Genomic DNA, 13,407 nt, shown 5'->3' with positions numbered 1-13,407 from the left:
TGACCCCTCTTATACTCAGTAAGATGATATTTATATGCACAATCTTTGTTGCAAATTGAACAATTGAAATGCTTCTCTCCAGTGTGACCCCTCACATGTGCATTAAGATTAACTTTACAGGCAAAACCTTCGTTGCAAATTGAACAATTGAAAGACTACTCTTCAGTGTAACCCCTCACATGCACATTAAGATGTTCTCTACAGGCAAAACCTTTGTTGCAAATTGAACAATTGAAAGGCTTCTCTCCAGCGTGACCCCTCACATGCACATTAAGATGTTCTCTACAGGCAAAACCTTTGTTGCAAATTGAACAATGGAAAAGCTTCTCTCTTGAGTGGAAAGTAGTATGTACACTAAGAACCAATTTAGAGACAAAATTTTTATTGCAAATTGAACAATTGAAAAATTTCTCTCCAGTGTGAACCCTCACATGCCTATAACGATGAATTTTAAAGTCAAAATCTTTGTTGCAAATTGAACAATTGTAAGGCTTCTCATTTGAGTGAACATTCATATGTATACTAAGATCTCCCTTACGGGCAAAATATGTATTGCAAATTGAACAATTAAAGGGCATCGAGTGTGAACTCTCACATGCTCAATAAGATGGCACTTATTTGCAAAATCTTTGTTGAAAATTGAACAATTGAAAGGCTTCTCTCCTAATTGTTTATGAAAAGGAATTTTATGGGTTTTGGTTATATATTTATGGACCCTCACTGATTAAGATGATCTTTACATTCAAAACGTTCATTACAAATAGAACAATTGTAAGGCTTCTCTCCAGTGTGACCCTTCGCATGTGCATTAAGATAAACTTGACGGGAAAAATCATTGTTGAAAATTAAACAATTGAAAGGCTTCTGTTTTGAGTGTACATTCATTTGTACACTAAGATCTCCTTTGCGGGCAAAATCCTTGTTTCAAATTGAACAACTGATAGGTTTCTCTTTTCTGGGAACACTCTATTATGCTCAGCTTCATGGACAAGAGTTTTCATGGAATCTGAAAAATTAAAAAGCATATGATGTTTATGGATTATTAAATCTTTTTTTGTCAGAGAAAGTGTTGTTGCAAATGGGACCTATACGTTGCTTTCTTCTGTTTTTAGGCTTGGAACCAACAACATGTGTCTTGCTTGCAAGTGTTTTTGATGCAGGTTCAACCTCAAATTTCTCTTCTCTCCTGATGCATTCTGTACTTTGGTCTGCTCTTGTTCTCTAAAGTTTCTTGCAGACACTGGCAAATGTGGAATTGACCTTGGGACATCTTGTACCTGTTCTTCCACATAGTTCTTGATCAGGTAAATGAAAAAAAAATGATACAAATGTAGTTTAACTTTCAGAGTAAATAATGAGAATGATTGACATGTTCAAATCAATGAAAAGAAAGGAGAGTAGAATAAACTGTTGATTGTGATATACTCATGAAAAGGTAAATACATGTATATTAATATGTAGAACTTTCAGCAAAAAATGCATACTCAACCAGAACTCCAGCCCAGGTCTGATTTTTCGCTTCCACTGTTTCACCTGTGTGGAATCCAGTAATTCCTCCATTTCTTGCTTAAAGTTCTATGTAGTACATCTCCTGTGTGTGCCAAATTTAATGTATATTATTCCTTCAAGAATGAATACATAATATATTTTACCATTTATATCTTTTACCATTTAGTCAATAAATATTCATATTTTTAATGTAATTTTCACTAGGTTGGCAATAAAGCTTTGTGCATATCAATAGTGTGACATTATGTTGTCATTCCCTCTCACATTTACATTCACAAATTCTTTTTTTTTTTCTGTTGCAGGGTAAACAAGTTACCACATACATATCTACTTGTGACCAGAGATGCCAATTTCACTAAGGACTGCCACTGCACAGTGTCAAAGCTCAAGGTCAACCTGCAGCCTCACATGGCCTCATCCTCTGAACTCCATTTAGGCCTCACCTTCACTCTCAGTGCTCAAAGTCGGCTCCTGGTCTTACATGACCACACATTATTAGTCTCTTGCAGGCTGTCAACCAGTCTTGGGGTTGAACATTTGTAAGAGTAATTCATTCACAGTAGTCAGAATTGGGGAATGCCTCAAATAATTCAGAAAATGTTTTAGGTGTTGTATTTCCCTGACATTTTCAGCCACACAATGTCCACTCCAATAAAATGTATTAGGCATAAATACACGTTTCCATTCACCCTTCTCTTTGCTTACAATGCTTTCAAGATAGTAATTCCTTGTAAACATGAAAGCCATAGAAATTACAAATTGCTTCTATAAATATTCTCTACATATTTACTGGTAAAATTAGAAAACGTCATTGTAAAGGGATTTTTTTTTAAAAAAAATTCGACAATTGGAAAATGAAGCATCACATATTTCAGGTTATCTGAGTTCTGAACATGTCTGTACGTGCTCCTTTATTTTGGTACCCACCTGCCTGAGTTCAACATTCTGGATAAAGTATTCTAATATTTAAAATATTAGTGTGACATTTTTTTTTAACAAAAAATGTCTCAGTTTAGTGCAATGATTATAAATCCATAAGTTTCACATGTTTTTCTGGGCAATCTTACAAATAGCCATCTGCATAAGCTTCAGGAAACTCTTTTGTTATTACCTACTACCAAATACAATTGTCCCGTGCTGTGTCCGTGTGTTGTAAGATATCAGGCTTTGGGCTCAGGGTAGGGAAAGAATGCTGGTTCAAGTTTCCTGGATAAGTGTAACAACTTTTCTCATGAGATTTCGGCCAGTGCATGGCACCATGGCCACCTACCATCGTGGGAAAATTGGGGAGCTATGAATGAGTATCATAATCCAGTCATGGAGACCTACAACAGCAACAGGGGGTTTGTAGTGCTAACCACACAACATTGCATAACTGGTTGGATGATTGAACACCTCTGCTGAGGGATATGGTAGTGAGGCAGGCAGTCATCAGGTAGACCCTGGACCTTACGGGCTGTTGCACCACAGGTTGAGAAAAAAAATGCAACTGTATTCAATGCAATTCTTTGTATAAAAAAGCGAAAAGAAAATCATTTTGAAGATATTATCAATGTACATTAATATTTTGATTTGGTGTCTGCTGCCATTGAAGGTCTCATGTTAATAATAATGGAACCTACATTCTAGTAAGTACAAGTGCTAAGCATTTATTTTGAATATCCACATGGTTGGTTTATTTCTTATGCAAAAGTAGTAAAGCGGCCATTATCACATAGAACAAAGTGTATTTTTTGGTAAACGTAGATGTAGCTGTAACAAAGCTACATTTTTGGAAGATTAGCTGTAGCTGTAGAGAAGCTACTTTTAATGTGTAGCTTTCTGATGCATATAAATGTTATAAAAATTCATATAAAAGAAAGGTGTGCTGTATTTTATGAAGGGATGAACCTAGATTTATAGCTCAGTGTAGGTGCAAGAACATGCTCTGAAAGTCAAAATTGGACAGGCGCAACTCCAGACTTATTACTGAACGTGAATGTTGAAACTAAGAATCCATTGAATCTTGCCCCTTTTTGGTGTTGGGATTCTCAACTTTGAAGTAAAGGAGTCAATTGATGGGGTTTAATGCCTTTGTGTTCTGTAAAAATTGTTCTTAATATGCTGAACAGTGACATATGGTAAATTCCCCAGTAAAAGCAGAGAAAGTAATGATGACGTATAAACTGGGAACCTTTCATCAAACGCAATTGTATAATGTAGAAATTTTGAGTGAAAAATGCAGGCTCTTGGACCAGGACTTGAACCTGGGACTCTGGCATACCATGCCATTGCTATAACCACTGAGCTACTGACCTGCCCTGGCATCGCCTGATTCCAAGCAGGTAAAATGGCGATAGCGAGGAATCAGGGAAAGCCAGTCTGGCTCGGTAGCTCAGTGGTTAGAGCAATGCCATTGCATTGGTACTCTACGTAGTACATCTCCTGTGTGTGCCTAATCTTCAACAAATGTATAAGTCTTTATTGCTTAAGTCAAGAAACAAAAGATTCAGAAAACTACAAAATCTTTAATATGCTTCAAACAGACAAGAACGGATCACAATTAGGATATGAATATTTAATCACAGAATACGAGTTCTCGAGTGTTCTACTTATTCTAGAAGGAACTCAGTTGGATGAAGAGTTCTAAGAACCCTTTTGGTTCTTGGCCTCAAACAACGAACTAACGTGTCCATGTACTCACACTCCTTGGTTGACAGGCTGTCAGTCAGTGACAGTGAAAACATGCGAACTCTTGAACACTATTGCACTTACCATGCTTGAAAGCATGGGTCTCGGTAGCTAGGAACGCTGACAGATACAACAGTATACAACAAAACTCAGACGATTACCACAACCAAATTTTCTCTTAAAAATAAAAGACAAACGTGACTATATTACAACACTTTAGGACTGATGTTGTTTTAACTGAACACACTAACGCCAAATTAAATCAGTGATAATTAGTTACAGTAATTATTATTAATTACCTCTAGTTAAGTATGCAATCAGAGCCACACTGATACTAATGATATGGTACAACAGCAATCCACCCTTAATTGTTACCATTATGAAAACTAAAATGTGGCCTTCAAACAGGGTAAATATGTATATTTATAATTTTGACAATATTGATCTGATATGCAGTTCCCCTTGCAAGTTATGCAGCAGATTCAACTTTCAGCTAGGCTAGAATAAATTACGACAAAACTCAGTGTACGAATTAGAGATCCCCCCCCACTGTAAGAAAATACACCATTAGATCATGAAATACACATAAACACTTTGAATAGATTATTTTATGTATGGAAAATCACAAACATGTATGCACAAAAATAATATATGTTGATTATAAACTCTTTACTAAGTATATGACAGTTGTATTATTGAGAAACTATCTACAATAAAAGATTGGAATAATATGTTTTTAATTAATTGCTATAACAAAAGAATACTTGTACCCGTATATACAGTATGCAAAATATGTTCAAGGTAACATAAACATGGAATACCCTGTACTTAACACCTCATGGAAAACTTGAAAATTTACTGTTGATATTAAATACTGTGCAATTAAAATTTACTTCCTGCAATCCTAAATCAGAGCTACCCAATTACTATAGATCCAATTTAATATCAAAGGGTGGATTTAAGCATAATATGCACACATAAGCATCAAACTCTTATTTTCACGGGAAGTATTTATCATGATACTCTGATACTAGAGAAATTCGAGTGACTTACACCGTATGAGCTCCATAAGATTACCATAACCAAGCCCTGTTGGGCTTGACATGGCCATGACAAAATGACTACTATACCCTGTGCATGCTGGCTTCAGAAGCCACCACATGTGTATTCTGAGATAAGCAATAATTGTAACTTTTACACAACTCCCTTACAATTGAATGAAATTTCGTGACTATTAACCTGAAAAAATCAATACGACGATCATGACAAGTCTCTATTAATTCCTTTTGTTTGAGCTAGACATGATTACGTACAACACTGTACGTTTACGTGATACTTCATGTATTATCAACGCCGATGAAAATTCACAATGCTTCCTTGCAGCACATAAGTAAAACTCCAAGAAACACGTAGTTTGTTCGAAGCAGCACTGAATCTTTCATGTCCTTGCTCGAGAACATGAGTAAAGAATGTAGTGAAGCCAGTGCAGGTGCACTTACCGATCCGTAGACATGTTTACGTCTGCCAACCACATATTATACACAACAAATTCTTGTTGAAATCGACTTGAATCAAGCTTCAGGTACATTGATTGAAATATTTGTTATCGTAACTAGTAGTATAGTGATTTCGCCGGTCCGAACGCAAGTTCAAAATTTTGGCTGTTTTAAACAAAAATAAAATCAAAATATCAAAATTTTAAAATATCAATTTTATTTAAAAAATAAAAATAAATCTAGAAATCTATAAAATAAAAATGTTAATAAAAACCATCCAAAATCGCATTAAAAAACTGAAAAACTAAAAATATATTAAAATATGCAATGACACAAAAAAACATACTTCATTATTGAGCAAAATAGGCTCAAAACTGCTAAAAATCGCTGAACATGTCAAAATTGTGAAAACTACCCATTTTATAAAACCCCGGTAATTTGCCGGGGTTAAGAGGTAATGCAAAATAATTACAACTCTAATACATTATTAAATTCAAGTATATCTCCAATTGAACTATCTTGTTTTAGAAATAGTCTAAATGGCGATCTAATTACAAATATATCATCTCTCTTATGTTTTTTAATTTTAATATTATTTGAGCTAAACGGAGATTGCGAATTGATATATTTTTCAAGAGTTTTCACATTGTAATCACCTGGTGGAACTATTAACTTTTTTATTTCCCCATCTTCTTCATATTGTAATATAGTTTCGGGTATAGTAGCTGACGGCATTATTTATTTATGTAAAATTATTGAAACCTTTCACGATCCAATAGATAATGTAAATTTATTTTTATCTTGATATATCTTTTCAATATATAGATCAGAAATGTCATGTCCCCAAATTCCATAAGGACTATTTGATTATTTTCTATTATATTTTAAAAATTCACAATGACATGGATTGCCAACAAATTCTTCCTCCTCTTTGTAAATTTTCATATAACCATCTCTAATAGCAAGCAAGACCTCAATTAAAGTAAAACCATCACTAGACCAAATTCAGACATTATTTTTAGAAAATGGTAACGTGACTGAATTTTTCAAAGGATACTTACAAGTAATTTCAATATTTTTTTTTTTTTGGCAAGTAGTTTATTTTTAAAGTTATTCTCCAATCCTCTAAACGTAACTATATTAATAGATCCTTGAAATGCTATTCTGCTGTCATATTCTTCATCTAATTGTTCCATTTATAAGAAATAATGTATACGAATTCGATTTCGTGTTTAGTCTGATTTCCAAATATTTCTTTTTTTCCTTATATAACAGTTTAGTTTGATCTTTTACAAGTGTTTGGATTGCTTGATTATTTAACATTTTACTATAACGATCCGGTAAATGTAATCTGTATTTGTTATCTAATGTAAGGCAGACTTTTTGGCCATGCTTTGTATTTACAATTTCTCCATTAGTAATTTCGTATTGTTTACCTATTTTTAAATCATTCATCTTGATATACTCCAATGGCATATTAAGCATATATTTCACTGCTTGAGCATCTAGGTAATTGCGTGACATTTATAAGAGATAAATTTGTCAATAATAAATGAGCAGGTTTATTCCATTATTTTTATTTTTAAATTCTGGATTATGTGAACCTAATCAGACTTTATCAGCAGTAACGTATCTACAAAATTATGGACATATACCTAATCCCATGAACGAACTCACGCAAATAGATTCGCTTACATTTCAAAATGCTTTAAAAATTTTCCAAGAATACTATCATTTAGAGTCAAATGGAATTTTGGATGAACCAACTTTAGAATTAATGAACCGTCCGAGATGTGGCGTCCACGATGATGAAATGCAATTTAACATGCTAAGATATAAATGGAATAGTAAGACAATTAAATGGTATTATGCCGTAATTAATAGGGAAATCCAAGGAATAGCTGAGGCCGCTTTTGAAACATGGAGTCAGCACACAGATTTAAATTTCGAAGTGGACTCACAAAATCCTGATATTATTATATCTAACAAGCGTGGGAATCCACACAGAAATCATAAAATAGGCGGACACTGCACTGCTGTATTAGATGAAAAAGGAGGTGTCTTAGGTCATGCAACTTATCCAAACAGTGCGAATACTCCTATCGAAATCCATCTCGATCAAGACGAATCGTGCTATCTACAAGTAGACGATAATACACCTGGTGACCAAACAAATCTTTTCTCGGTTTTGTTGCATGAAATTGGACATGCTCTTGGAATATCTCATAATAATAATCAAGATTCCCTCATTTTCGCTTTTAACACAAACAGAATAGAATTACATAATGATGATATTCTCGCCATACAATCTTTATATGGGAAAAAGAAACAAACTATCGAAGACAAACATGTCGAAGATGAAGAAGAAGAAGAACAGGCAGCAGAGAAACAACCTAAATTATGCGAATTAACGAATATTAATCAGTTTGTAATTGTAAATGAATTTTTGTACGCGTTTTATGACAAATGGGTTTGGATTTTTGACCTTGATAATTCTACAGCTGCGATTGGACCGCAACGAATCACTGATTGGTTAACCTTTTTTACTATCAGATTTTGAAAGAGTTACCGCAGTTTATCAAAGACCCTGAGGACAAATAGTATGATTAAAAAGCAGAAAACAAATATGATATACATGTTCGATTACCCAACCTTAATTTTATTAGGCGATTATCCTAAATCTATAGCAGAATTTGGCATCAATTCAAGATTGAGAATTCATACTGTTGTAAACACTTATTCCGGACGCACTTTTATATTTTATAACAACATATATTTTACGGAAATAGACGAATGCACTTTAAGACCCAAACAGCATGGTCTAATAACCAGAAATTTCCCAGGTGTACCACCAAATATGGATTCTTCTTTTAGATACAATAACGGAATGTTGTATTTCTTCAAAGATAATGTATTTTACGAATTTAACGAATTATCTAACCAACTAATAAAAGCAGGAAGAAATAATCTGCAATTATTTAATATCAATTGCCCCAAATATTCTCATTCCTTCGTAGAAATATTAAACAAACTAAAATCTACAATAGATGAACTAGAATTGAATTTCTTTTAAGAAAAACGTATTAGATGACCTCCTTTCCTCAGCTGAAGTTAACGCAAGACTTCTTGCGCATTCTACCAGTCTCCGATACACACTCAGGATTCAGACGCAACGATCCTTGCGCGAATGTCTATGCTATGGCCTTACTGCCGCAAGAGTTCTTGCGCGGACGTCATCTCAAGGTCTCACTTATATGGTAACGCAATCGGAAAAGTCTTTGACTCTCTCTTGTGTATCGCGTGCTAGTGAGCGGTTGCAACTTGATTAACTGGTTACACTTTCATTCTTTGGTTACGGTTCGGTTACATGGTTACGTTACAAAAGTCGAGCGGGTTGCCGAGATTTTAATCATAGCGCCAAATTCAAAATGTTGTCTTGATGGTTGCATAGCAAACAGGGATTACAAATACGGCAGATTGTTATCTTGGTTCCTATTAGATATTTCGGCAATCTGACTTCAGATTTGGGTAGCCCACCCATGTATTGCTGGTTGCATATGTTCAGGGGCAAGTGTTGCGTGGTTGCATACCTCTGAAAATTTCAGGGGCAAAATGAAAAATTTGAATATCTTTGTTATTTTATTTATGAACCGATTTTAAAAATTCCAATGGATATCAAAAGATTGTTAAAAATATTAGTTTCTTAATGTGTTGCTGAGTGCATAACTCTAAGGATAAAATTATATAAACTTAAATATCTTTCTTATTTATGAACCCATTTTAAAAATTTCAAACGTGTAACCCGTCATTATTTATTTAAACGATTTTAAACAATTTATCTTTAATTTTCTCAACAAGATTTTTAATATATTCATCATCCATATCCCCTTTAAGGGTTAATAGAATTTCTAACTCATTTTTAACATTCTTGAATTATATTTTTATAATCCGTTTTCTTCTTATTCAAGTTAAATTTAGTGCTTAATCCGGTGATAACTGCTGAAATGGTTGTAAAACTAGTACTGATAATAGTATATGTGGTTAGTGGTAGTAAAACATTTACAAATCCTGTTGCAGCTGATAAAGCAATTGATAGAGTGATTAAACAATAATAGAAATATTTTAGAGCCTTACATCTCCTCTTTTTCTTCTTTAACGTCATCTCATATTGGTTTATTAATGATTCTAATAACTGAATCAATTTTTCTCTTGGGATATTATTTGGTATTTCCATTTATAATTTATGAATTCGAGTTTCATTTCTTTTGCTAGGTTTTTGTTCAAAACTGTATAAAATGTCGTAAAAACTTTCACCGCAGGTAACACGTTTAATGAAATTAATACAATACAATACACATGACATACTATTATTTTGTTGGAACTGTGAGGAATTATACATAATTGGCTTGTTACTTGTTTTCAAATATTTTTTTATTATTGCAGGAGGTGGTAAACCGAACGAATCATAATAGTAAACGTATATATTAGGTTCGGAATTAAAATACGCCACCCAGTGACTCCCAGGTGAATCAGATGCATCAAAATTTACAATACCGCTCTCAGTTTTCCTTATCGTTTTTGGTAGGCAGTCAATGGGGAACACACCCCTGAATGTTCTTTCATGTTTCATTTTCTCCAAAATATCTATATTTGAAAACCCTATTTTCTTTTTCCGACTAAAAAAACCCCTGCTCCTTTTTTTGTCTTTTTTCTAAGACCATTCCCTCCGACGGCTTCTAATCCTTTCTTGACGCCATAAGATCCCAATGCTGTTAGTCCACCAAGCCCCAAAGCTTTTGCTCCTGCGATTACCAATGGAATTAAAGCAGGTAGAAATCCTCCAATTTGATTAGATGTGAAACTGATAGTGCACGTTTTCTTTTTATCTCTTTTTGCAGTTTCATATTTTTTAAATTTGTTGCTGAGTTAATTTTATTCGGTTATTTGCTCGCTTGGTTAAGTCAAATCTTATTTTACAACTCTTACCCGCTCTTAACTTTGAGAGTTGCGATTCTGATAGATATACATTATACTTAATTTATTATATATAAAAATATGTTCATTTATATATATACTGCTTCAAAAAGTATTTTACAAGCAACATTCAAAGTTCTTATTTTTTTCACTTCTCTTTCAATATTGCATGTAATATATAAATTATCTTCAATATTAGATAAGGCAATAGTATCACTCTCTGGACCCTTCATTATTTTAGTCCTTAAATTACGTGAATCTTCAGTAGCAAACCACACATTTTTCTGACTTTTATTTTCTGTAACACAAAAAGTGATTTTCAAAAAGCTGATGGAACGTAATGGCTTTAATGAACCCTCTATTTTAAACACATCACCAAAATTGGAATTAACGTTATGTACTGATATATATGCATGAGTATATTCTCTAACAAATGATAAATTTACCATAAATATTTGTCTTTTTACTCTTAATCTATCTTTTAATATAATAGCTTTCATCTTAAAAGTTTCTTCATCTACATACTTTTTATTTGCAGCGTCATATCCATCTTCAGGAAATTCAACAAGTTTAATACGATTATTTCGAGCAGTAAACCCATTGTCGTCAAACAGCATTACGTTATTGCTGATGTAATCAAAAATATTCTTTATTTTCACACCCACTTCTTGGAATTTATCGTTAACACCTCTCTCAAGTAAAATTTCCAAATCCCGAAGTTTATTATTTAAAGTTCTCAAATTTACAATTTCAGTTTCTTCTTTCGCATCAGCAACATTTATTAGTTTCTTTTCGGAGATGTCATAATTTCCATTATCAGTAAGTTTAAATCCAACCCCGGGAGGACCCCTTTTTCTCCTCTTTTAGTTCTGTTTTTCTCGGAATATAGTGATTCATTTATAGGTGTGAAATTATCTCTATATCGGATATTCGGATTTTTTAAATCTATGGTTAAAAAGTTATATGGTTGTTTCGTTATTTCGTTATAAGTATTTTTAACGCGTTCATCGATCGAATATTCTTTCAAAATTAGATTGACGTCTTTTCGAGCACAGGAAGGAAGTAACGAAATGTAGTTACACTGCAAACTTTTTTTTAGGAACGTCAAAGTACGATTGCGTTAGGCAAATTACTGAAGAATTTCGTTTCCTACCTCGAATAAACAAATCCTCGATTTTTGATTGATCTCTCACCATTACGTAATCGTCGAAAATTACCAAGTTTTGTTCTTTATCGTCAAGTTCATCAACGTTAATAATTTCACTCGGGTCTGATGAAAATTTACTGAAAATTTTATTTTTTTTATTTTTGATTATTGAATATTTTAATCAAGTAACGATAGGATGGTTCATCCAAATCTCTAGCAAAAACGTATAGATTATGAAAGTATAGATATTTGAGAACCAAATTTAGCAATAAATTATTCTTCTTTCCACTTCCTGAATTTCCACAAATTAAGTATTTAAAAGGCCACTGAGGTGCAAGATTATTAATGTTAATATAGTTGTCCTTATCCAGGTCGTAATGTGCAATTACAATGGACATTTATATAACGTAAATTATCGACGTTCGTAAACGTTAACGTAAATTATCGACGTTCGTAAACGTTAACGTAAATTATAGATGGTTTTTATTTTTTCGTATAAATGAATGTGCAGAAAGCAGTCAAGACAATTTTAGAATCCCGAAGTAAAGTTAGGGACAGAATAGTACAGAACCAGATGAGGGAACAGTTTACGAAAACTGAAATAGAAAAATTTCAAAAACCAATTACCGAAAAACTATCTAGTACAATGAAAGTAATCGAACAGTTTAAACCCCAAGAGGCGGTAATACCGAGTATCGAATATCCTATAAAAGAAAAGAAAGAAAAAACCGTTATCATTAGATGTAAACTCTGGTACAGATGAAGATTTCTTAATTCAATTTAAGTTTCCCAAAACAAGCGAGTTGCTAACTATTAGTGACAAAACCGAGCAAACCACAGAAATAAAAAAAACTTCTTGACAAATGTGGTACACTTATTAAGCAGTATCGCGCTCACAAAACTAATGCTGTTAGAACAAATGACGAAGAGAAAATATAACTTTATAAGCAAATAGATTCACAGTTACGTATTTATCAAACAGCTCTAAAAAATATCCAACAAATTCCCAAAAATCTTGCTCAATCTGGAACAGGAATATATTCTGATCCAAAAAAAGTGGTTGATAGGTTGCAATTACTTTTAAGTTCAAAGTGCGCTGGAAATAATTCTGATGAAGTACACAACGAAATAGTAGATATTCTCGATTATTTGCTTGTTGAAAAGTTGATTAGTAAAAGTCAACATAAGAAAATATCCCAAAATTATATGTCCATAAATGAGTCTCTCAGTGGTAACATCTAAACAGAGTGATTTTGAGGTAAATTATGCAAATAACCCAATCGATATTTGAGATGGTGATTATGAGATAGCTCTAACACAATGTGGCTTATGGTATTCGTGGGATAATATCAGCGACAAATTTAATAACAATAAATTGGAGTTTTCTGATGATGAAGTTGAAACTTGGAAGTCACTAACCATCCCAAATGGATTGTATGATGAGGAAGAACTGAATTTTTATTTAGAGGACTATTTCCAAATCGATAAATTACCTTTCTTGTTTGATATTAACAACGCTGTAAAACGTTTCATTTTAATTATAAATGAAAACAATTATTGTGTGTGACGTGTCCTTTTGGTTTTGGGGTTATTGACGCCCACGAGGGATCG

The sequence above is a fragment of the Lepisma saccharinum genome, chromosome 15, assembly GCF_977018435.1.
Source record: "Lepisma saccharinum chromosome 15, izLepSacc3.1, whole genome shotgun sequence".
Lineage (NCBI taxonomy): Eukaryota > Metazoa > Arthropoda > Insecta > Zygentoma > Lepismatidae > Lepisma > Lepisma saccharinum.
This window is presented reverse-complemented; position numbering follows the sequence as displayed.